The sequence below is a fragment of the Pinus tabuliformis genome, chromosome 1_1, assembly GCF_031772625.1.
Source record: "Pinus tabuliformis cultivar Carrire ecotype Pingquan chromosome 1_1, CPIR1, whole genome shotgun sequence".
Taxonomy (NCBI): Eukaryota; Viridiplantae; Streptophyta; class Pinopsida; order Pinales; family Pinaceae; genus Pinus; species Pinus tabuliformis.
In genome coordinates this window covers 25861845-25875010 of record NC_142297.1, presented here as the reverse complement: position 1 = coordinate 25875010, position 13166 = coordinate 25861845, and positions in this window count along the sequence as shown.

The following is a 13166-nucleotide window of genomic DNA, read 5'->3' as shown; positions in this document are numbered from 1 at the left end:
CCTTTAAGCTCTTTTCAACTGACTCGTAAAACATGAAAAGATTGTCGAGCCATTGGCCTCTCCAGCTCGTTAAAGTGACCGGAAGTGCTATCCCTCCTCTAGATTTTAATCTTTTTGGACCTGAGGGATTATTACACAAAAAGATCGAGCGCTTGTTTTGTTCGGCTCGTTAAAAGTACCGAAAATTCATCCCTTCTGTATTGTTTTATACTTTTTCGGACCTAAGGGATTAGATGACGAAAAAGGATTTTTGGAGTTTCCTTTACGTCCTTTTTTAGACTCTCTAAAATTGAAAAGGACCGAGTTATCTTTGTCGTTAAACTCGTTAAAACCTAATAGCGACAAACTCGTCCATAACATACAAGAACGAGTTTCACTATCGCTAGGCTTGTTAAAACATAGCGATGGGTTTGCCTGAAGGGAAAATTATAGAACAAGCATAAGTTATCCTCCTCAAGCTTGAAAAAAATAAAGAGGTACTGGTCAGCAATGACTGGGGAAAAAATTGGGAAGAAAACTTGAAGAAACTTTGTTGGTAGCAAGTCGCTCTTGAACATGACACTCTCACTCCGCATCCAAGTCGGGTTGGGTTGTTTCATTCACCAGTCACATCACCATGGTCACATCACACCATCCACATTTGGGGTTAATGCTACCAATCCATCATGTCAGTGTCGCCGATATGTTCAAGAGAAGTCACTCAGAGAATCCACCTGTGTCTCACCTGCTGCAATACATTTACGCTCCATTCTTTCATGACTACCACCCTGAACCTTGTATCACTAGATCGTTTTCACCTCCATTAAAATCATTTGCTCCATTCTGTGTCATCGATGTGGGATTCATTAAGGCCCTCCTATGACGAACCGCTTCTTGTCGACATCAACTCATTATCCAAGAAGTCGATCTAGGAACACCCCTTTTAGTACTTTGAAGCTTGCATGTCTCAATGGCAAGTTTCTCACTTCCGGCGACAGGTTTACATCAATGGCCTTCGACTGAAAGATTTTGCATGGTGTTCGACGCCAAGTCCCTTATTCACACCACGTGAATTGTACTGCAGTACCTTGATTATCATTATCATTATCGGTGATTCCTCTCGTGCCTGTTAACAGCTTACACCATTGGCTGGTAATCAGGCGATGTCTTTCCATGTTCAACTCCGGAACATCTCTCACATGGATCGACTTGTACTTTGAGTGAAGATCGAACGAGATTGAAGACCCCGGATCTAGTTTCATCCATCCGGGATGCGATATATATTCAGGAAAATAAAGAAATCAAATGTACATCATTTCTGCACAGATAATCATCCAATCTAAGGGATGATGGCTCTACCAAGATCATTAGTCTACACTCAGACGATTATCTGTCCTATGTACATGAAAATGAATTTATAAAGCTGAGCATGGGAATGCCTGCCTCAGCTAGATCATGAAAATATTATGAAGATAATGTATTTTATTATATCTTGTTATAGGTCTCCTTCCAGCTTGAAAGAACTTCGGATCCTCATGATAAAGAATTTCACCCGACATCAAAAAGATTAACGACCTCATGCTTTAGGGGGCAACTGTTATAGACATTTTTTGGCACTACAACCCCAAGCATAAAATGTCCATAAACCAAGGGCTCCTAAGTCCCTAAAGGTGTTGTTCTAACCCCTAAAAGAATAAGGTCAACTGATTACAGCTTCTCCCAGAAGTTCTCCATGAAAAACTACTCAGAACTGGTCAAAACTAGACCATTTCACCTGCTCCATATGCAAAGTGCGTTGCATCCCACCTAAATACACACAGTAGGTGCATTGCATTTCAAAAATCCCTTCTATGGGGTTCGATGGGCGAGAAGAGACAAATGGCAGGGTCAATCCGCAAGGTGGAGAAGCATGGAATCTTCCAGAAACTTCTCCTGTGACACTTGCCTCTCTGAATTCGAGCAGGGATGAGTAAGAGATCATCAATCTCGAAGTGGAATCAAGAACTATCAGAGGGAAGACACTAATAAAATCACAAGCTGAATCATCTCCCTTGCAGACATCTATATATGGATCCTCATCCCAGAGATCCAGATGCTGGAATTTTGCATCTTGTAAGGAATTGCTGTTGGTTTCTTGAGGCAACATCATAGTGTTGGGTGATCGAAGCTTTTTATGAGGTGAAGAAGGGCTTACTTGCTGAAAGGATGATGCTGGGTCAGAACAATTGGTTGTAACTCTCTTGGCTCTTTCTTGATTATCAATAAAGCTATTCAAGTTTTCATCCATACTCTTGTGTGATTCATGTTTTATGCATTTGTATGGTCAATTTACATCTGATCCTAAATTTTTTATGATAATAGATCTATGTTCTTGTATAATGTTATGCTGCTTTGATTCTACAGGTACTCTGTGAAGCTGGGTATACAAGAAAGCAAATAGCAAAGGACTATCAGAAGAGAGAGGAATCGAACAAGGAACCAAGCGCAAGACAGAGGTTGGTCTCTTTTATTCTTCTCTCATCTATCTTTCATAAAGGGAAACGAAATTAGTTTTACTTTGTTTGTTTCTAAGGTAGCTACCAACCTTAGTGGGATTAGCAGTTCTGCATAGACACTATTCCCGGTAACACCCTTTGCTCTTAGCATTCAAATGACATTAATTCTTCATGAAAATATTTTATAAAGAGTTTGTTTTGATTTTTGCTTCTCATGAACCCATTTTTGTAATGTTTTGGTATTGGCGCTTTTTCACGCTTTAATGCAACTCTATTTTTCACACTTCCCTATTGATTTTTTGACTAAAATGATGAAATTTTTGGCAATTTTTCGCAGGGGTAGCTAACATTGAATTTGGCAAAGGAGACCATGGCTGCGCCTGAAGAGATCAACTGATTTTTTTTTGAAAATGATCACAAATGAAAAATTGTTAACTTTTCTTCAAAACGGAGTTTTGAAGAACAATCATAAAATATCAACATGACGATGAAAATCTTTGACGCAGAACGACCCAGGAAAGAAAGAAGGGTTATCAATTCGGCGGAACAGGGAAAGAAAAGTAAAAGATTAACAGCTTGGCGAATCCCGCAGGATCTTTGATCTTGAGGGATCGCTGTTTTGCTTATTTTTGCTACCTAGATACCTCCGCCGTTACTTTTATAAAAAGGAACAACATCGTTAAACAAAGGGACTTTTTTTATATGTAACTGTGAATTTCAGACTCAACTTTGATCATCGACTCTCACTAAGACTTGGTTTGCTGTACATATTTTGATGCATTAATATAAAAGACTTGGTGTTTATTTCATCTCTGCGTCTGGAGTAATCTAAGGCGGTGTACCGTTGGAAGCTAAGGGCCCGGCTCTGAAGGACACTTGCTTTTGTATCATTATAATTTGGTTTCTGCGTGGTTTGTTTATCTTTATAGTTTGGTAATCTGACATGTTTTTCATATGTTATTCCATGCTCTGTTACGATTAATTCATTAATGGTTTCTTCAAGAGATTTATGTAGTGACTCTGTATTGTATGAGTGAATCTTTTCAGAGTTGATCGCATGTTATCAATCTAAGCCAACTGTTTCTGTTACAGAGCTTTTATATTGAATATTGCTGTATTGGATTCATTTGAAATCTCAATTATTGGAATCCGGAAGTAATGTTATTCTATTTGGAAACATAGTCATATTCTCTTTAATCATCAGATTGCTATATTAAACGTGTTGTGTATATATGGTTGATGATTGCTATTCCATAATTCATCTGTGAGTGCTGTTCCATAAAGTACATTCCATCGAAGTTGCTTTAAGAGAGGAGATTGTTATTTTATTACAGAGTGTGAGTTTGGTTCAATAGAACAAGTTTAGTTCGGACTCGCGAGGCTTAGTTCCATTTACTGCTGTTCCATTTCAGATTTGCTGTTCCATTTTACTTTCTGCTGTTCCATTTACTTGCATTTGCTGTCTTGGTGTGAGAGAAGGTCTAAGGCTGTAGTGAGCCCCAACAGTCGCTGCCTAGCTCCCAGACCTATGGTCCATGCTCTAATTTCCTTTCCATCAGTTTCTAGAGGGATGGGTTATCGCTTCCGCACCCTTGACTGATAAGCTTCCTTGTGTGATTTTATTCTTTTAGAGCAATTTAGTCATAGTTTAGCATCCGTTTACTCTTGTATTTTCTGAACACTGTACTACTAAGCATTACTCTGACGAATAGCCTCGGATTGAGATACTCTTTGCAATAACAAAGCGTTCCCGGATTGACTTATTAATGTGGCATAACTAGAGGTGAAAGAGACCCTTGTTACAACTCTACATTTTGGCGCCGTTGCCGGGGAAAGAGTATAACCATTTGTCTTTTACAGAGTAGTGTACGAGTCTGCTAGGGGAGAGTTGGATTTTAAAAACGGAAGGTAAGAACCTGCGTACAGAGCATGTAAAAGCCCTGCTCCACCGTCCGCTCTCCTGGCAGAATTGTGGGTTGAATAGAATCTGGTAGTTTATAGAGTGCATGACTAAGCAGAAAAAGCCAGAAAAAATTATCAAACCTCCATTCAAACCCGAAATAGCCAAAGCGCCGGTGACCCTTGGCCGAACAACCTTCATAGATGAAGTCTATAAGAAAACTGAATCTCAACCATCAGTAGGGTTCAGGAAAACCAATTCTAAACAACCTACTAGCTCCCTTCAGGCCGTAGGATCACCATCTGTAGCCTTCGCTGAGGTGCATAGTCAGAATGATGAACAGGACTTTCAAGAAATTGAAAATTCTATTCTAGAATGACTGCATGAAGGGAATCTAAGCAATCTTTGTGAAGGAGAAGGGGAAACAGGAGAAGAGCCAAGATCTCCTCCTAGGATAATTCAGCCATTAAAAAGGCCAGATAAAGGAAGCGCTGCAAAAATCATTGTTGAAGGGATTCAATCTCCTCAAGCAACAGGGACTCTCTTTATTCCAGACGAAGGAAGTGCTATTAAAACAATCCCTGTTAAGGCCGTTCCTTCTCCACCTAGGAATACCCTCTTAGAAATCCCGGAAGGTTACTGGCACATATTCTATCCCATGGCACAGAATCAGCCTGTTATATACCTAGGGTGGATAATATGGGGTACCAAAGGAGGTACCCAAGGTAATAATGTAATAATGGGATGGGCCATAGTAATAAATAAGGTGGTTAACCCATGTCATGTAAGGGACCACAAGTAGTTAATAATAATGTAATGGGCCCATGGTATTAGTTGATGGTATGAGGAAACCATGGTAATGATGCATGGTATTGTATGTATGAGGCCTATATAGAGGCTAGATACTCCACATGGAGAGATATGAAGAGAAGTATTATTGTATGAACAAGCATATGGCTTGTGGAGTGCTCTCCTTCCTTAAGGAGTGAATGTATGGTGTTGCCCTACCTTAAGGGTTTGATCAATAAAGTATCATTTCATATTATTTCTGGGTTTATTTCTATTATCATATATCTTTTGGATCAGATATACAACAATTGGTATCAGAGCACTTTCTTGGGCAAACCGGGGAGAATTTTTTATTTTTTATTTTTTTTGCAGGGATTTTTTGGGTGGCGAATTTGCAGATCAGATCTGTACGTTTTGGTGCCAGATCTGTAGAATCTAATTGCAGATATGTATTCCTTGTGAAAAAATACCCAAATTCAAAAAAAAAATCAGTTGAATCGGAGTCCGGATGAAGGAGATATCGCTGATTTAAAAAAAATCAGTGGGGTTGCAGACAATTTTCAGGGTAGTGAATTTGCGGCGCAGATCTAGAAAAATTGGCACCAGATATGAAAAATATAATTGTATATCTGGAATATTTGTGAAAAAACACATGATTTCAAAAAAAAATCAGTCGAATCGGAGTCCGGATGAGGGAGATATCGCTGATTTAAAATTAGCTATTTCTGCAGAAATTTTGGGTGACGCCGGGAGAGTAGCAGCGCAGATCTGAAATTCCAGTGTCTGAATCAGGATTTCTATCACATGGGCAGATGCAGAATGGTTGTTCCATTTCTAAAAACAGGTTATAATAGGGATTCTGAGCAATATTGACGGATCTGTGACCATTTCAATTTTTCGCCAATATTTTTATGATGGCGGGCCTAGATCGCTTTGAATAGGAAGACTCTTTTTTGGGTCATCTCACTAAGCTCCGACAGACTGGTACAATGGAGGAATATATTACCGCTTTTGAAGCCTTAGCCTTCCGCACTAGGGGTCTCACAGATACATTCTTCAAGGGCTGTTTTATCAACGGTCTTAAAGAAGCCATCAAAGCTCAAGTTCTACTTCACCACCCTTCCACGTGGACGGAGGCTTGCCAGTTAGCTCATCGGGTCACATTGCCTAGCAAAGATTTTATTTTTACAGAAAAGATGGAAACTAGGGAATCTAAAGGGTTACTTCCTACTGGTATATCCTTATTGCAGATTCATGGATTCATTCAAAAGGAGAAGATCATTGTTGCTATCAATCCTAGTTGTAAACATAATTTTATCAGTGTTAATTTGGCAAAAAAATTGCAAGTCCCAGCAAAACAAATTGAACATACACAGATTGATAATGAGGATGTTCAAGTGTACAAGGATTTGAAGATTTCTATGGATAAATATGTGTTGCATGGTGATTTTTATGCTTCAGAGATGGATAATATGGATGTTGTTTTGGGATATCCTTGGATGGAATCCGTGGGTACTATCAATATTAATGTGCAGAAGAAATTCCTGAAGCTATGGTATAAAAATAAGAAAATTACATTACATGATATTTCCATCCATAAACAGGTAGAGCACATGGAGGCTGAAGCAGAAGATGTTCAAGGGACTGACATATCAGATGATGAGCCTTTGATGATCGACAATCAAACACAAACAGAGGCTGCAGAAGAAAAGGTTACAGGTGATGATACATCAGAGGAGGGCTCAGTGGTTGAAGTCATATTGACAAAGAAGACACCACAACAGACACCACAGCAGGGTGAAGTCAAGCAAAAGCCATCGGGGGTTAAAACTTCAACATATCATCACCCACATCACCCCGCAATACAACCATCAAGATGGAAACCAAGTAGTCACATGATGGATAGAAAGGAGAGACGATCCACCTACTACACATCAACACAGAAGAACTGCCACGGTCAACTTCCATCTCAAGCGAGCGAGGCACCATCGAGATCGAGGGTTCACCTTTCTCTTGGATGGCTAGATGCACGTGCATGGTATCAGTGGACTACTCTTTTGAGTAGATCTTATTATTTGTGTTCTTCCCATGTTTCAGGGACGAAACATGCTTAGGGGGGTGGAATGTTATATACCTAGGGGGGATAATATGGGGTACCAAGGTAATAATGTAATAATGGGATGGGCCATAGTAATAAATAAGGTGGTTAACCCATGTCATGTAAGGGACCACAAGTAGTTAATAATAATGTAATGGGCCCATGGTATTAGTTGATGGTATGAGGAAACCATGGTAATGATGCATGGTATTGTATGTATGAGACCTATATAGAGGCTAGAGACTCCACATGGAGAGATATGAAGAGAAGTATTATTGTATGAACAGGCATATGGCTTGTGGAGTGCTCTCCTTCCTTAAGGAGTGAATGTATGGTGTTGCCCTACCTTAAGGGTTTGATCAATAAAGTATCATTTCATATTATTTCTGGGTTTATTTCTATTATCATATATCTTTTGGATAAGATCTACAACACAGCCAAACACTCAAACTTCTACATTGCAATATCCTATAGTGGATTCCGCAACAAATGCTCCTATGAAAGCAATTCCCCTTCAACACATTCCTACATTTCACGGACTTACATCAGAGGACCCCGATGCATTCTTATTTGAATTCGATGTATTATGCAGGGGATATGATTACACCACTGACCCCCAGAAATTAAAGTTGTTCCCCTCCACTTTGAAAGGGGCAGCTTTAAGATGGTTTATGGGTTTAGGTGGTGGAGTTATAAATCACTGGGAGCAAATGAAAGAATCTTTCCTAAAGAAATATCAAGATTATTGTAGGTCTAGAGAATTGAAAGATGAAATATTTCAGATGACAGCTAGACCAAATGAAACACTAGAAGAATATGTAGAACATTTTCAGTATAATTTACAAAGATCTCCACATGCATCACTACCTCTGCCTGATAATGTGTTAAAAACAGCATTGATTAGAGGCATGAAGGAACAATGGATTGAAACATTAAATATCATGGGAAAAGGGGATATTTATCAAGAAAATTTTGCTGACATCATCGATTTATGTATCAAGAGCTCGAGAGGTAGCACAAGGATAAAACCAGCAGAATATGATCGGTTTGTCAGAGATAACAAAATATCAACAGAAGGAGTAACACGTGTAGAACTTGGAAATTTATTAGAAAATTTTAAAACTGATATCCTGGGGACATTGACTACACAACTTGATATTGTGCAGGCTAAACAGAAGCAGATACAGGCATAACAGAATTTGGCGATCTTCTGCCCCCGATGTAGAAGAAAACATAGCCACAAGGAATGTCCACTGGATGCAGTTCAAACATGTGCTATCTATACAAAATATCACCTTACTGAGAGTTGCCCCTCACTTCCTGGATTGAAGGCAGTATATAAGGAAGTAGAAGAAGAGCCAGAATCAGCATACTTCGTTAACCAGCGTCGCCAATGGCAACCAAGGCAATCGGGTATGTTTTCAGACCCAACTTCTTCTTTTCAGCCTCCATAGTATAACGCTCAGCAATATAGTATGTGGCAAAACCAATCTCAACCCCCATTTCCAAACTGGTCATCACAACCGTTTCCTTCTCCAAATCCATGGATGAATCAGCCAAGCCAATTTGGTTGGCCGAATTTTCCTTACGCCCCACCATATTGGCAGAATAGCTCATATCCTCCACAATGGACCCCCCTACTTCACAAAGTTCACCCTGGCAGACAAATTGGCCAAGATCGACATATCAGCCAACAGGAACTATTCCGCTCCCTCAACCGACTCTGCCAGCTTTGCAACAAAATCCCCAGTCTAATCTGAGACCGAAACTCCCAGCCCAACCCAATTCTAATCCTAATAATAGGTCGGTCCAATCCCTCCAAATTATAGAATCAGCAGAAATCGGACTTGAACTGAGGGAGTGCAATGATCTTCAGTTAAGATCTGGACGTATAATAGAAATAGAGGGAGATAAAACAGTTCACATTGAAGATCAGTTACCAATAGAACAGCCGTTACAACAAGAGGGTGCAAATAAGGAGCAGACTCATCATCAAGCGAATACACCCTCTCCTCCCTTCCCAGAACGATTAGTCATACCACGACCTGTACAATATCCAGACTTTGACATTCTGGGAGAGTTACAAAACCTGTACATAAGAATTACTTTCCTCCAAGCCATTCAAGACATCCCTATATATGCAAAAGCTATAAAATAATTGTGCATAAAAAAACCAAGGAGGAATGTAACCACTAACCCAAGAGTCCAAGTAGTCGGTACTTTATCTGACATGTTATCAGGAATACCCATTAAATATGAAGATCCAGGAAATCCAATCGTAACTATTCAAATCTATGGTCAGACTCTGACTAATGCTTTAGTTGATTTAGGAGCTGCAATTAATATTTTGACAACTTCTACTTGCCAAAAGCTCGGTATTACATCGGTAGAACCCACTTCTACTTTGTTAGAATTGGCTGACCGATCTGTAGTTCGACCAGAAGGAACTCTATACGATGTCATGGTCTCTATAGATTCTTGGGAATACCCAACTGATTTCCTGGTAATTAATCCAAAAACCCGACTGGATGGACACCCGCTAATTTTAGGTAGACCTTGGCTTGCTATCGTCGATGCTTACATTGGTTGCCGGCAGGGGAATATGACCATAACTAGAGGACCAGATATTAAAAATCTAGTTCTATACCCTCCAGCACAACCAAGTCTTACAATGATAAAAACTAACCAACACCCTGTATCATACCTTACTGACAATATCAAATTACCATTGACTATACAGAAGGCCCTAGACTTTAAAGACCAAACAGAAGACGATGCTATCAATAAATTCATTAGTCAAACTGAATCTAGACCTCACACACAGTGTTTCATGATAGAAGCTGCATTCGATAGCGAACTAGAAGAAGATCCCTTGAAAGATACACATGACCAAACGATACCTGTGATTTCTGTTGCCAATAGTAAAGTAGTGAAATTGAACCTGGAAAAAATCTAAACATCAATGCCAACCTTACACCGGACCAAGAAATAAAACTCATCCATCTGTTACGGAAGCATCAAGAAGCATTTGCGTGGGATTACCCTGATATGAAAGGGATTGACCCCCAATTGTGCACCCCCCATATTTATATAGAAAAAGATGCAAGACCTGTCCGTCAACCGCAAAGAAGACTCAACCCTCATCTAAAAGATGTTGTAAAAGCAAAACTTCAAAAGCTTTTAGATGTTAATTTTATCTATCCTATTTCTGATAGTAAGTGGGTCTCTCCACTTGTGGTTGTACCCAAGAAGAATGGCAAATGGAGGATTTGCATGGATTATAGAGAGTTAAACAAAGCCACACAAAAGACCATTTTCCCCTCCCATTCATAGACCAAGTATTGGACACTTTAGCAGGAAAGAAATTCTTTTCTTTCCTGGATGGCTTCAGTGGATACAATCAGATTCAGATTGCCCCTGAAGACCAGGATAAAACTACCTTTACTTGTCCTTGGGGAACGTTCGCCTATAGAGTTCTACCCTTTGGCCTATGTAATGCTCCTGCCACATTCCAAAGGGCTATTCTTAGCATCTTTGCAGATTTAATAAATGATGGACTTGAAGTATACATGGATGACTTTACACCATATGGAGATGATTTTGATCCAGCTTTGGACACTCTAGAAAAAGTCCTACAGCGTTGCATTGCTACCAGGCTTTGTTTAAGCCACGAAAAATGTTATATGATGATGACTGAAGGGCTTATTCTAGGACATTTTGTCTCAGCAGCTGGCATTCAGGTAGATCCGACCAAAATTCAAATACTTCTGCTTATCCCCACCCCCACTACTCAGACAGAGGTACGCAACTTTCTTGGATTTTCTGGGTATTATAGACGATTTATAGAACATTATTCACACATTGCTGCACCTCTATATGCACTAACTGGTAATGTTGATTTCATGTGGACAAAGAAATGCGACCGCGCTTTCCAGGAATTAAAGAAGCTTGTATCAACAGCTCTAGTCCTTCGAGGACCAAACTGGAATTTACCATTCCAAATCTCATTTGATGCCTCAGACACAGCAATCGGTGCAGTCCTTGGGCAGGAGGAGGATAAAAAACCATATGCTATTTACTATATCAGCAAAAATTTATCCCCTACTGAATTAAATTACACTGTCACCGAAAAAGAATTCCTCGCTGTAATACATGCTGTCAATAAGTTTAGACATTATATTACAGGCTATCCCGTTGTTTTATATACAGATCATTCTGCTATCAAATATTTAGCGAATAAGCTTGTTACAAATGCTAGAATAACGAGATGGTTGATCTTATTGCAGGAGTTCGATATCACAATCAAGGATAGACCCGGCAAGGAAAACCCTGTAGCTGATTTTCTCTCACGAATACAAAAATCAATTGAGGCAGCAGCAGTGGAAGATCAATTTCCGGATGAGCACCTGTTTGCTGTTGCTATTCAAACACCCTAGTATGCTGATGTTGCCAATTACCTTGCAGTAGGTAAGCTACCAAAACACTTAACCCCTAATGAACGTAAGCAGATTGTTCAGAAGAGTACTCGGTTTTCGTGGATCGGGGGTTATTTGTTCCACACAGGGGCAGACATGCAAATTAGGAGTTGTATTCGAGAAGATGAAATTTTCGACATCTTAAAAGCTTGTCATGACGGACCATGTGGGGGACACTTTGCTGAAAAAAGAACAACACATAAAGTATTGCAGACGGGATACTACTGGCCTACAATTTTTAAGGATTCGAAGAAATTCGTTCAAGCCTGTGACAGCTGCCAGCGGGCAGGACGACTTGGTTAAGCCGACGAAATGCCTCTAAGGCCACAATTAGTCATTGAACCATTTGAACGATGGGCTCTTGATTTCGTTGGACCCATCAACCCATCATCAAATCAGAGAACATATATCTTGGTAGCCATAGAATATGTTACCAAATGGGTTGAGGTCGAAGCATTGCCTAGAGCTACAGAAGATTCGGTAATACAGTTCCTGTTCCATTTGTTTGTACGTTATGGCCTTCCGAGAGAAATAATTACAGATGGAGGACCACAATTTGCCGGAAACAAATTAGCTGCAACACTTAACCATTATCACATCCAGCATAAAATTACTACCCCATATCACCCGCAAGCGAACGGGCAAGTATAAAGTAGCAATAAGGTAATAAAATCAATTTTAACAATAACCATTGCTTCACATAGGCGTGATTGGGCCGCCCGACTACTTGAAGCACTCTGGGCTTATAGAACCACTTGGAGAAGTACCACTGGTTATTCACCCTATCAATTAGTGTTTGGAAAACAACCTATTTTCGCCATATAATTCGAAATCCAAACACTACGAACTGCACATGAAGTTGGCCTAGATTTAAGTGAGGCACAAATCAATCGACTACAGCAGATTAATGAATTGGACGAAATAAGGCTCTCTACATTACAGAATACAACACTTATTCAACAACAACGAGCTAAATGGCATGATGCACTTATCAAGAACAAAGTCTTTCACGAAGGAGACTGGGCTCTGTTATATGACTGTCGGTTTCAGGGTTTCCCTGGGAAACTGTAGACTCGTTGGTTGAGGCCATACGAAATCCAGAAAGTACATGATAATGGGACCCTTACTCTCATCACAATTTATGGTTCTGGATATGCATTCAAGGTAAATGGCCACTGAGTTCGTCTCTATCGCAGGCCACTCACTCGGGAATCCTTCTGTCAGCAGCTACGTCAAGACACTGACATGGAAATTTTAGGAGAGGAAGTGAAATCTTCCTCACCTATAATTCAGTAAAGAATGCATTTTTTTTATGACTTGTACATAAGTTCTCGTATATACGTTTTCTTAACATTTCTTTGATCTTTCTTTTTTTAATTTTGCTTTTTACATTCAGCGTGTCTTTGCTGTTCCTTTTCAAAAGGAACAAC